The sequence below is a fragment of the Bubalus kerabau genome, chromosome 8 (genome assembly GCF_029407905.1).
Source record: "Bubalus kerabau isolate K-KA32 ecotype Philippines breed swamp buffalo chromosome 8, PCC_UOA_SB_1v2, whole genome shotgun sequence".
Classification (NCBI taxonomy): domain Eukaryota; kingdom Metazoa; phylum Chordata; class Mammalia; order Artiodactyla; family Bovidae; genus Bubalus; species Bubalus kerabau.
The window spans coordinates 69,083,803-69,096,543 of NC_073631.1; the positions used below are offsets into that span (position 1 = coordinate 69,083,803).

General features: G+C 45.8%; 2 long non-coding RNA genes across 2 annotated transcripts in view; both read left to right on the forward strand.

Moving 5' to 3' along the window:
• The first annotated feature begins 242 nt into the window (after positions 1 to 242).
• Positions 243 to 12,741, forward strand: part of LOC129659262 (uncharacterized) — a 52,756-nt gene continuing 40,257 nt past the window's right edge. The window contains exon 1 of the long non-coding RNA XR_008717917.1: positions 243 to 1,123. This is a non-coding gene — a long non-coding RNA (uncharacterized LOC129659262). The remainder of the gene's footprint in view (positions 1,124 to 12,741) is intronic.
• LOC129659261 (uncharacterized) lies at positions 1,216 to 9,499 on the forward strand. Its single transcript, XR_008717915.1, has 2 exons — positions 1,216 to 2,230; positions 9,224 to 9,499. It is a non-coding gene; the product is annotated as an uncharacterized LOC129659261 (long non-coding RNA).

A 12,741-nucleotide genomic window follows, 5' to 3' on the forward strand; every position in this document is an offset into this window, starting at 1 on the left:
ATGGCAACCCACTCCAGTGTTCTTGCCTGGAGAATCCCAGGGATGGGGGAGCCTGGTGGGCTGCCGTCTATGGGGTCGCACAGAGTCGGACATGACTGATGTGACTTAGCAGCAACAGCAGATTGGGCATAGCTTTTCTTCCAAGGAGCAAGTGCCTTTTAATTTCATGGCTGCAGTCACCATCTGCAGTGATTTTGGAGCCCCCTAAAATAAAGTTTCTCACTGTTTCCTCATCTATTTGCCATGAAGAGATGGGACCGTATGCCATGATCTTAGTTTTCTGAATGTTGAGTTTTAAGCCAACTTTTTCACTCTAGCAAATTTACAACTATCCTCAAATAAAAAGTTTAATTAAAAGTAAAAATAACTATATATGAATTTTTGAATCAGTGGAATCAGCAGAGAACAGGAGACTTATTAAACCTGCCCAATAAAATTAGAAATAAGACCAAAATACTCTTAGAAAATAAATATATTATTGTTGAAATTAAGAACTTAAGTGGATGGTGAATTGGTTGCCTGTTGCTGTTGTAATGAGTTACCACAAATTTCGTGGCCTAGAGCAACACAATTTTTATTATGGTTCTGGAGTTCAATAGTCTAAAATGGGTCTCACAAGGCTGAAATCAAAGTGTCAGCAGAACTGTATTCCTTCTGGAGCCCTGCTAGAGAACCCATTTCCTTGTTTTCTGCAGCTTCTAGAAGCCACAGAAGCTCAATTTCTTGGCTCATAGCTCCATTCTTCCTCTTCAAAACCAGCAACACCAGGCCCAATCCTTCCCAAGTTGCTATCTCTTTTAGCGCTCCTTCTTCTGCCTCCCTCTTCCATTTATAAGGACCCTTGTGACTGCATCCAGCCCATACCAATAGACCATGCTTAATCTTTCCATCTCAAGGTCAGCTGATTTGCACCCTTAATTCCATCTGCTACTTTAATTCTCCTTTGCCATATTCACAGGTTCCAGGTGTAGGACTTAAACATTATAGGGGGCCTGGAGGGACTATTCCACCTAGCAAAGACCAGTAACACAGCAGATTCAAATAACCACAAAAATAATTGATTAATGGAAAGAATTGAAGAAGTTAACTGAAAGTGCAGACAGAGAAGCAGGATATAGAAAATGTGAGTATTTAAAAGATATGGAAGATAAAATCCAGAATCCTAGAAGAAAGGACAAATTTTGCAATTTTTCCACCAGAAGCTCATGTAAGGATAAACATACATGAAGAATTGCTATCTTTAGCGTCTCTATATTAGGTTTGACAAGTTTGCATGTCTCCCACCAGTGTTACCTTTGCAAAGTTTCACTTTTGAGTCATGAACAAACTTTTCAGAAGGCAGCCTTTTTTGGGAATCTAAATATTCATGAGCATATGGGGTCACATGATTGAATGTATTTTATTCAGTGTGAAACTTATTTATAGCATCGTTATGCCTTATGTAGACCTTCTCCATTTAAAACGTTAAAAAAACAGCTTACTAGGAAATGTATTAGCTAGCATGTTACAAACTCCCTGACAGGTCATCACAGCGTTTAACAGTGCACAATGTACACCGCCAAGAAGAGATTTAAGGGCAGGAAGAAAATCTTAGATTTTTAAAAAGTCCATATCGAAGTGTATGCTCTGTCGTAAAAGGTTTGATTGTTTTGAGCTGCTTTTCATCCGGGAGCATGTGTCACGTGTTAACAGGAGTTTCACGGGGGAGCACGTGTTCTAACAGGCGTTTCCACCGTCGTGTTTTGAAGCAGCTGCCTCGGGTTGCGGACGCTGGGCTAGCACTTCTAACGGGACGGGCCTGAGCTCGCAGCAGCCGGGACGGAGCTGGCACCACCAGTAGGCGTGGGTCACCTCTGGCGAGCTCTCAGGCCTACCCGCGCGGTGGCCTGGCCACTCTGTTGGGGCAGGGACTGCCCCTTCAGGTTGCCCAGGGCCGCTTTCTGCGCGCAGCCTCTCCCGGCCGCCCGCGTTCGCCTCGCTCGCCCGGGCCGCGCCTCGGCCTTTTAGCGCAGGCTGCGGTGGTTCGGGGAGCGGCAGTCGCTAAGGTCGTGACAGTTCGCGTTCCCGGCCCGCGCAGCGGCTGTACCTTTCCTGCAGCGGGTGAAGTTGCGGGTGCCGTGCTACGCGGGCGGCACTCCCCAACCTCTGAGTTCCCGCCCACGCGCTCCCGGCGCACCGGATTCCGGCTCTGGCTCCCCAGTACCGCGAGGTCTCCACATCTGGCGACCAAGTAAGTTCCAGCGGCAGGGGTGGGTCGCGCGGAGCACACGTCTTCTGGGGGTCCTGGGCGCCGCGGCGGAGGAGGCGCAGAGAGGCGGCGTCCTGCGAGCGGACAGAATTCAAAGCTGCGCTGGAAGAGCTCCGGGTGGAGCAAGGAGGAGAAATCCGGTGTGTGTGGAACCACGAAAGTTAAGGGGGGTGAGCTTCAGCGTTAGGGGAATCGTTTATCCCACGGTGGTCCAGACAAAGCGTCTCAGTCCTGCCTGCACCGTAGAATCACCTGGGGTGCTTGTAAAATTCAGATGCCCAGGCTGGATCCATCAGAACCCCTTGGGGGAATGGAGGGGGCGGGGGTCTGTATCGTTTATACTTCTCAACTGATTCCACTGTGTGGGCAGGGTTGAGCACCAACAACCAAAGAGTGGTTGCCAAGAGAGGGTGGAAAGGCGGGCAGGGGCTTTGATAAGAGTCCAGCCTGCAGACAGATCCGGCTGTACCCAGTGTCCCGCGTGGCCCTGGGAAAAGGGCAATGGCCCTCCATCTGGTTTCCCGAGACTCAGAGAAGGGAAATGAGACAAGACTTGGCAGCGTCGCCTGAATACTGCCTCAGCTATGCACACAGTCTTTTGGCATATTGTGAAACACAGAAGCTTTGCCAGGTCATGATGCCTCGTTGGTTCTGCTTTCTGGGAAATGCCTCTATTACTGTCATTTAAAGTTAAAGGAAGCCAGTAAACCCGTTGACAGCTTCTGGGATTTCTGCTTTAAGGGTGAAGTTAGGTGTGCTTCGGAGAAGGCAATGGCACCCCACTCCAATACTCGTGCCTGGAGAATCCCATGGACAGAAGAGCCTGGTAGGCTGCAATCCATGGGGTCGCTGAGAGTCGGACACGTCTGAGCGACTTCATTTTCACTTTTCACTTTCATAAATCCGAGAAGGAACTGGCAACCCACTCCAGTGTTCTTGCCTGGAGAATCCCAGGGACAGGGGAGCCTGGTGGGCTGCCGTCTATGGGGGTCGCACAGAGTTGGCCAGGACTGAAGCGGCTTAGCAGCAGGAGCAGCAGGTGTGCTTGCCGCAGGGTCGGGTTTGTACCTGCTGAAAGCCCCCTATTTGAGATTTACCATATCCAAGGAACTTGGATATTAGGAGTGCACAGAATTTACCCTCTTCTCACCCAAGGGTTGATCGCTAATCTCAGCAACCAGGGCCACTAGACAAGACACAGATTTCTACTGCATGTGTGGCGCAGATAAGAAAGGTGGATTTGAAACAAACAACAACCTGGGAAAAGAGAGGGCTTCTAGAGGTTCCAGGAAAAGTGGATTGTGGTTTTGCATAATGAACAAATTTAAGTTCAAGCTTTGGAGCCCATCAAACCTGGGCCCAAATTCAGATTCTGTCACTTCTGTGATACTTGCATGATCTCCCTGAACCCCTGTTTTCTTTCTTGTGAAATGGGAAAAATAGTAGCTCTGTCCTGAAGGAGACAATGTGTATCAGATGCCTGGCAGGCCCGGTTGCTTCTCCATCAGTAGCAGTTATTAGCCACTTCAGTGGTGATTTGTGTTCAACAGTTTAGTACAGCCACAGTGAAGAGAGTGTCCAGCAATTGTCTCCCTTGAAACTCCATTCCCTTTTTCTTTTCCTGCCTTGCTCAGGAGAGGGGTTTGTACTTCTTCTTCTCGGTCACTGTGTAGTTTAAGGTCTGCAATTTCAGGCCACCAGCCTGTTGCTCAGTAGGGCTTATTAATGGCTCTGGAATACAGTTTTACTCCATGTGATAGGAATGACAAAATGAAGTGGTCCTTAAGTTTGAGACTTCCTCTATTCTACTGTAATCTATCTCTCTCTATATATAAATAATACATATGCATATATGTATACACATATATTGGAGAAGGCAATGGCACCCCACTCCAGTACTTTTGCCTAGAAAATCCTATGGATGGAGGAGCCTGGTAGGCTGCAGTCCATGGGGTCGCTAGAGTCGAGCACGACTGAGCGACTTCACTTTCACTTTTCACTTGCATGCATTGGAGAAGGAAATGGCAACCCACTCCAGTGTTCTTGCCTGGAGAATCCCAGGGATGGGAAGCCTGGTGGGCTGCCGTCTATGGGGTCGCACAGAGTCAGACACGACTAAAGCGACACAGCAGCAGCAGCAGCATACACATATACACGTATGAGCTCCCCTGTAGCTGGGCTGTTTACAGGGTTTCAGAATTGACACGGGCACACACACGTGACTTTCGTGCTGTCAGATCCTTGGGCTGTGCCCCAGTTGTACCTGTTTTGCTACTGACTCTGGCCCTAGGGACAATGAATCCTTCTTAGATGACCAAGAAGTCAGGAATTTGGGGAAGGGAAAAACGTACATCCTGCAGTTGTCAGTGGGGGCACCCTGAATCTTTCACCTTAGTTCCATTGTGTGTGTCACTGGTGATTCTCGGACAGTAATAGCAGCACTGTTTATTTTAGATTAAACAGTAGAAATACTATAAATAGTGATTTAATGTTGATATAAAAATCAAGTGCTTTTACAGCACTATCCCTGATACTTGCCTAATGAGAATCTTAAATTCTTGTCTCCTTTTATAAAAAAAAGTTCAATATTTATTCAGTATCTAAGACTTAAATTTAGGATTTGAAGTTTAAATTACCAGTTCCTTCTATGATTCTTCTTTTTTGGGGGTTTGAGGCAAGATGAAATTTAAAAAGATAAGATTTAAACTTTTGCTGAATTTTTGTCATGTAGATGCTTTTAGGTATCTTGCAGGTTTCTGCAAGTCCTGTTTTCTTTTATCTTTTGGGCAGAGTCAGCTGAATCTTATATAAAGGGCTTCCTTTCATCCATCTATAGAGTCCAAAGTTGGAAGGAAGGAAGGTTGTTTCAAGGAAAACTCTTTGGTGTGTCATTACTCAGTGACGTGTCCCCCCCTCCCCCGCCACCCCCCAAACTTGACTCTTGTAGTAAGAGGTGAGTAATCACTGCCATTTCAATTAATTAATGTCTTTTACCCAGTTCTGGAAAGTTTGTCAAAGCGAGACTTTATGGGTTGAATTCTTCTTGTTGTGTTTTATCTAAATCCCACCACAGACCAAACTGTGGGCAGAGATTTTAATGCAAAGTTGGCCAGGACAAGCTTGCCACCCTCCCTCCCCTTAGTCATCCTCCCTGCCTCTGGAGCTGTTGGGTCTGGGATGCTGTTACTCTGTGGCAATCTTTCCTTGGCCCTCTGAAGGGGCACGATGCCCTAACAAGGGATCTGCTTCTATAGAACCAGCAAGGCAATTTTGTGTTATACTTCACTTAGAGTGCTCTCTTGAAATCTGTTGCTTTGTTATTTGTTTTGCTGAGTAGTCATTTTCCTTTGAATTAAACTATAGTTTGGGGTTTCAATTCAATTTCAGTGGCTCTGAGATCAACTGGCCCAGCCAACTCATTGAGAAAGACCCTGATGTTGGGAAAGATTAAAGGCAAAGGAAGAAGAGGGTGGCAGAGGATGAGATGGTTAGAATCACCAACTCAATGGACATGAGTTTGAGCAAACTCCAGGAGATAGTGGAGGACAGGAAAGCCTGGTGTGCTGCAGTCCATGGGGTCACAAAGAGTCGGTCATGACTGAGCAACTGAACTGATGTTGTTGTTCAGTTGCTAAGTCGTATCCGACTCTTTGTGACCCCAGGGACTGCAGCACACCAGGCTTCCCTGTCCATCACCAACTCCCGGAGCTTGCTCAAACTCATGTCCATCGACTTGGTGATGCCATCCAACCATCTCATTCTCTGTTGTCCCCTTCTCTTCCCACCTTCAATCTTTCCCAGCATCAGGGTCTTTTCCAATGAGTCAGTTCTTCACATCAGATGGCCAAAGTGTTGGAGCTTCAGCATCAGTCCTTCCAATGAATATTCAAGAGTGATTTCCTTTAGGATGGACTGATTTGATCCCCTTGCAGTCCAAGGGACTCTCAAGAGTCTTCTCCAACACCACAGTTCAAAAGCATCAATTCTTTGGCGTTCAGCTTTCTTCACAGTCCAACTCTCACATCCATACACGACCACTGGAAAAACCACAGCCTTGACTAGACAGACCTTTGTTGGCCAAGTAATGTCTCTGCTTTTTAAAATGCTGTCTAGGTTGTTCATAGTTTTTCTTCCAAGGAGCAAGCGTCTTTTAATTTCATGGCTGCGGTCACCATCTGCAGTGATTTTGGAGCCCCCCAAGATAAAGTCTCTAACTGTTTCCATTGTTTCTCCACCTATTTGCCATGAAGTGATGGGACCAGATTGCCAGGAGAAGTATCAATAACCTCAGATATGCAGATGACACCACCCTTATGGCAGAAAGTGAAGAGGAACTAAAGAGCCTCTTGGTGAAAATGAAAGAGGCGAGTGAAAAAGCTGGCTTAAAACTCAACATTCAGAAAACTAAGATCATGGCATCTTAGATCATGGTCTTAAAATCATGGTCCCATCACTTCATGGGAAATAGATGGGGAAACAGTGGAAACAGTGTCAGACTTAATTTTTGGGGGCTCCAAAATCACTGCAGATGGTGATTGCAGCCATGAAATTAAAAGACGCTTACTCCTTGGAAGGAAAGTTATGACCAACCTAGATAGCATATTAAAAAGCAGAGATATTACTTTGCCACAAAGGTCCGTCTAGTCAAGGCTATGGTTTTTCCAGTGGTCATGTATGGATGTGAGAGTTGGACTAGAAAGAAAGCTCAGCACAGAAGAATTGATGCTTTTGAACTGTGGTGTTGGAGAAGACTCGTGAGAGTCCCTTGGACTGCAAGGAGATCCAACCAGTCCATTCTAAAGGAGATTGGTCCTGGGTGTTCTTTGGAAGGACTGATGCTAAAGCTGAAACTCCAATACTTTGGCTACCTCATGCCAAGAGTTGACTCATTGGAAAAGACTCTGATGCTGGGAGGGATTAGGGGCAGGAGGAGAGGGGATGACAGAGGATGAGATGGTCAGATGGCATCACTGACTCGATGGACATGAGTCTGAGTGAACTCCGGGAGTTGGTGATGGACAGGGAGGCCTGGCACGCTGCGATTCATGGGGTCGCAAAGAGTTGGACATGACTGAGTGACAACTGAACTGAACTGATGGGACCAGATGCCATGATCTTAGTTTTCTGAATGTTGAGTTTTAAGCCAGCTTTTTCACTCTCCTCTTGCACTTTCATCAAGAGGCTCTTTAGTTTTTCATCACTTTCTGCCATAAGGGTGGTGTCATCTGCATATCTGAGGTTATTGATATTTCTCCCAGCAATCTTCATTCCAGCTTGTGCTTCATCTAGCTGGGCATTTCGCATGATGTATTCTGCATATAAGTTAAATAAGCAGGGTGACAATATATAGCCTTGACGTACTCCTTTTCCTATTTGGAACCAGTCTGTTGTTCCATATCCAGTTCTAACTGTTGCTTCCTGACCTGCATACAGATTTCTCAGGAGGTAGGTCAGGTGGTCTGGTATTCCCATCTCTTGAAGAATTTCCCACAGTTTGTTGTGATCTACACAGTCAAAGGCTTTGGCATAGTCAATAAAGCAAACAACAACATAGTTTCCTATAGAACTATTGAATGGGTCAACATGAGGGTCTAAGTAATTTGCAAAGTGAGCATCAGGTTAGCACCAGGTGTTGGCTGGTTACTGTTTTCATGAAACATGAAAAGTCACCATCACTACATCTTTGTATACCTCACTATATCTCTGTTGCTATTGGCCCTTCTGTATGTCATCTCCATCATATAGTTTAGGGACAGAAAATAGTTGGGGGATGGAGCAACTTTGTAGGTATTTTCAGAGTCACACTTAGCTGAGTAGGGCAGTCAAATACTGCTAAGGAAAGGAAAGCCTTTCCATGGTAGAAGAGCTGGGAGCAGATGATGATTTACATGAGAAAATATTTGTGGTCTTCTAATTCCCAAAAGATAAAAGTTTAATGACCAAGAACTCCTCATGCTTCTTTTTAACACATTTCCCAATTGCTATCAGTGACCCCCAACCAAGCCTTCTAGAAGGAACCAGGTGGAAACCTAGGCTTTTCTTTGGGGATATCCTAACTCCTTGTTATTCAGGACAGCAGGCCCCTTCATGGAGTGGGCCATTCCTGGACTTCACTTAACAAGGCTAGTGTTGTTTACATTTAATATGAATTCAGGCACGTTGATGATTTCAAGTGAAGTTACAAGATCTATGACAAATACTAGACAGTCAGGACTTGAATGGAAGAGACTGTGAGCTTTGGTGTCAGAACTAGGATCAAGCTCCCACTTCATTCCTTAACTAACAGTGTGACCTCGCCCAAGATTTAATTCTTCCAACCTTGTGTCCTTGTTTGTATGAAATAGTTACAGTTCTTTCCTTGGAGAGTGGTTTTGAGTATTTGATAAGATGCTGTGAAGTGCTCAGTGTACCACCTGACTTCCAGGAAATGGTGGTTAAGATGATAATGAGTATGATGATTGGGTTCAAGTGCTGGTCTTGCCATCTCCTAGTTATCTGGCTTTGAATTAGCTACTTAATCCTCAGGAGCCTCAGTTTTTACATCTGTGAAAAGGGGATAACTAACAATCTGGAAGGATTGGCTTGAGACTTTAATGAAATGAAGTGAAATAAAGATGTGTCTGATCTCGTAAACCCTAAATAACGATAGTGAACGATTACGTAGGTTTACTCTCTGCAGCACTGGTTGAAGGACTTTAGGTTTCTGTTTTGTTTTTTAGCTCATTTAATCTCCCCAACAACCTCATATTGTAGTTATTGTTTCTCCTGTTTTACAAAGGAGACAGCTAAGGCTCAATGAGATTAAATAACCAGCCCAAAGTCAACAGATTGTTAGTGCTGTACTCAGGATTTAAAGCAGAAATCCAGGTTATAACCACTCAGGACTCAGTGAGTGCCCCTCCCTCTCTGCCCACGTCCCCACCCCCATGCCTGCCTCCTGGAATTGATCCACAAATGTGCTTGTGCTCTTTGCAGAGTGGTGCTCCTGGATACAAGGCCCTTGCAAAGAACTGCCTGCCTCAGCCTGCTGATGGAGTGAACATGGGCGCCCCCCTCCACCTCCATTTATAACCTTTAAACCTCAACATTGCTTCCACTGGATGATCTATTACACACTGGGGGTGGTGATACTGGTATTGACTGACATTATTAGAATGAATTATGTTTATTTTGGGATAAATGTCGATCATCTCAGAGTACTGAGATTGTTAACCTAGCTGTAATAAAACACAGACATTCTGTGTTTCTAAATATATTCTAAAACGTTCACCCAGACAGGTGTGCTGGGTATTTGAGAAAAACGGAAACCAGGCCTGGAATTTCCCAGGATGGGGACCCAGGTGGACATGACAGTGTTTAAAGGGCATTGCATCAAAAATACAGTGGCCTGTGCCAGGCCCACTACCTTTAAAGAAATTCCTTACTCATCGCCCTTCTACACCCTCCTAGCATTTGCATTGTTTGGAGCTCTGGCAGCCTTCCAAGAGTCCTGGGCCAGTGGAACTTGGAGCCTAGAAAAGGGAATTCTCCATTGAGTGACTTGGGGATGATTTAACATTTCTGATAATGAGCTGGCACTTGTTTTTCTGGCTTTATGAATAAAAAAGAAACTTCATGGGTATGAAGTTTTTTGTTGGCTTCCCAGCCTGGTGTTGAGGGCTGTCAGAGAATTGCTTATAGCTCCTGGCTCCTCCTGGCTATTTGGGGTTTCAATTCTGCAACACATTGATTCAAAAGATATTATCAGAAGACCTTGCTGGTGCCAGGAATCTACCCAGTTTTGGGTATACAGCAGTGAATGAATCCCAGGGCCCAGCACCTGGCCAAAGGGAATTTGCCAGCTGTTGGAAGAGGAAGGGGTGGTGAACACAAGTACATAGGTATAAATGGGCTAAGTGCTGTAAGCGAAGACAACAGTACGTCATGACACATGTCCTGGGATTAAGGGAGTCTGGGATCTGCCCCTCCAAGAATGAGCCTTTTCAACTAGTTCTTGGGGATGAAGAGAGGTAAGGCCACACCAGATGCAAGCAAGAGCATGTTTGACGGCTCAGAGGTGGAAAGAATGGAGTGTATTGAGGCGAGCTCAATGAGGAAGGCCAAGCAGAGCCTCCTGGGCTGGGAAGGATTTGGAAATTTATTGTAGAGGGCAGTAGGAGGCTTTGAGGAGTTCCCACCCATACCTTTTCTCAATGTTAGTAATCTATAAGAAAAAAATGATTAATGACCTTTACTTGTTAAGCTTTATAAACTTTGTCTTGGGCTTCCCTGGTGGCTCAGTGGTAAAGAATCCACCTGCCAATGCAGGAGATGTGAGTTCAACCCCTCGGTCAGGAAGATGATCTGGAGAAGGAAAGGGCAACCCGCTCCAGTATTTTTGCCTGGGAAATCCCACGGACAGAGCACCTGGCAGGCTGCAGTCCATAGGGTCACAAAGAATCAGACACGACTTAGCAACTAAACCACAGCAGACAACAAACCTTGTCTTAATGTGGGAGACAAATTATGGTTTTCAATTACTTTTTTTTTTTAATCTTTATTTGGGTGCATCGAGTCTTAGCTGCAGCACATGGAATCTTCATTGCATCATGCAGGACCTCTTTGTTGCGGTGCCAGACTCTCTCGTTGTGGTGTGCGGGCTTAGCTGCTCATTGGCGTGTGGATAATAGTTCCCTGACCAGGAATTGAACCCTTGTCCCTTGCATTGCAAGGCAGATTCTTAACCACTGGACCACAGGGAAGTCCCTATGGTTTTCAGTTTCTAATGAAGGAACTGAATTTCAGAACAGAGAAAAGATGGCAGAACCAGGACTCAGGGACTGGTCTGCCTGGCCCACAGCACCTGCTCTGTGGTTTTCAGGAGCAGATGTGTATAAATGCATGATGGCCAGACATGTGCCAGCATCCTTCAGTGGGAGCCTCTGTGCATGCACATGGGTGGGGTCCAGTACCCCCTAGCTCCTTAGGAATAGGAATAAAAGGTTCCCAAAAGGGAGGCAGGATGGCAGCCATGGGTGCCAGACTGTCAGAGTCTGTGGGTAAAAATTCTGGAAACCCCCTGGCTCAGGGGAGAAGTTTGAATGGTAGTTCATGCTAGTCTGTTTCTCCCTGGCTTTAGCCCCAAAGCCCTGAAAGAGGTACTTTCTTCACTCTGTTCATCTACCAGGGAATTTGCATATACTTAAAAAACTGGAGACTGGTTCCAAATAGGAAAAGGAGTACATCAAGGCTGTATATTGTCACCCTGCTTATTTAACTTATACGCAGAGTATATCATGAGAAATGCTGGGCTGGAATCAAGATTGCCAGGAGAAATCAATAACCTCAGATATGCAGATGACACCACCCTTATGGCAGAAAGTGAAGAGGAACTAAAAAGCCTCTTGATGAAAGTGAAAGAGTAGAGTGAAAATGTTGACTTAAAATTCAACATTCAGAAAACTAAGATCATGGCATCTGGTCCCATCACTTTATGGGAAATAAATGGGGAAACAGTGGAAACAGTGTCAGACTTTATTTTTTGGGCTCCAAAATCACTGCAGATGGTGATTGCGGCCATGAAATTAAAAGATGCTTATTCCTTGGAAGGAAAGTTATGACCAACCTAGACAGCATATTAAAAAGCAGAGAGATTACTTTGCCAACAAAGGTCCGTCTAGTCAAGGCTATGGTTTTTCCAGTAGTCATGTATGGATGTGAGAGTTGGACTGTGAAGAAAGCTGAACACTGAAGAACTGATGCTTTTGAACTGTGGTATTGGAGAAGACTCTTGAGAGTCCCTTGGACTGCAAGGAGATCCAACCAGTCCATTCTAAAGGAGATCGGTCCTGGGCGTTCATTGGAAGGACTGATGCTAAAGCTGAAACTCCAGTACTTTGGCCACCTCATGAGAAGAGTTGACTCATTGGAAAAGACTCTGATGCTGGGAGGGATTGGGGGCAGGAGGAGAAGGGGACTACAGAGGATGAGATGGCTGGATGGCATCACTGACTCGATGGACATGAGTTGGAGTAAAATGCGGGAGTTGGTGATGGACAGGGAGGCCTGGCGTGCTGTGATTCATGGGATTGCAAAGAGTCAGACACAACTAAGTGACTGAACTGCACTGAAAAAACTGGAGTGTTTAAAAAAACATTCTTTACATGGAGCTTTCAGGTACAGGAAAAGCCTCTTGTTTTGGGGCATCTGCATTACCCTCTTTCTTCTCACCCCTGTGTAGCTGTTGTGAGGTCATGGAGTGAGAGGTCACAGCAGGTCAGGTGTATCTGGGCGGGCAAGGAGGACCTGCTTCCTGAGATAGGCTCTCGCTGGGTGGGGGCCCAGGACGTGCCACCTCTCAGAAGAACCTGGCATCTCCTCGACCTCTCAATGGGCCTTGGGGTCCCCTCCCACACACCCGAGATCCTGTCTGGCTAAGCTCCAGGTAGATTTGTGTCCCAGACAGTAAAAGTCTCCAGCTAAGCATTTTGGCCAACAGTCAACTGAGTGTTTGT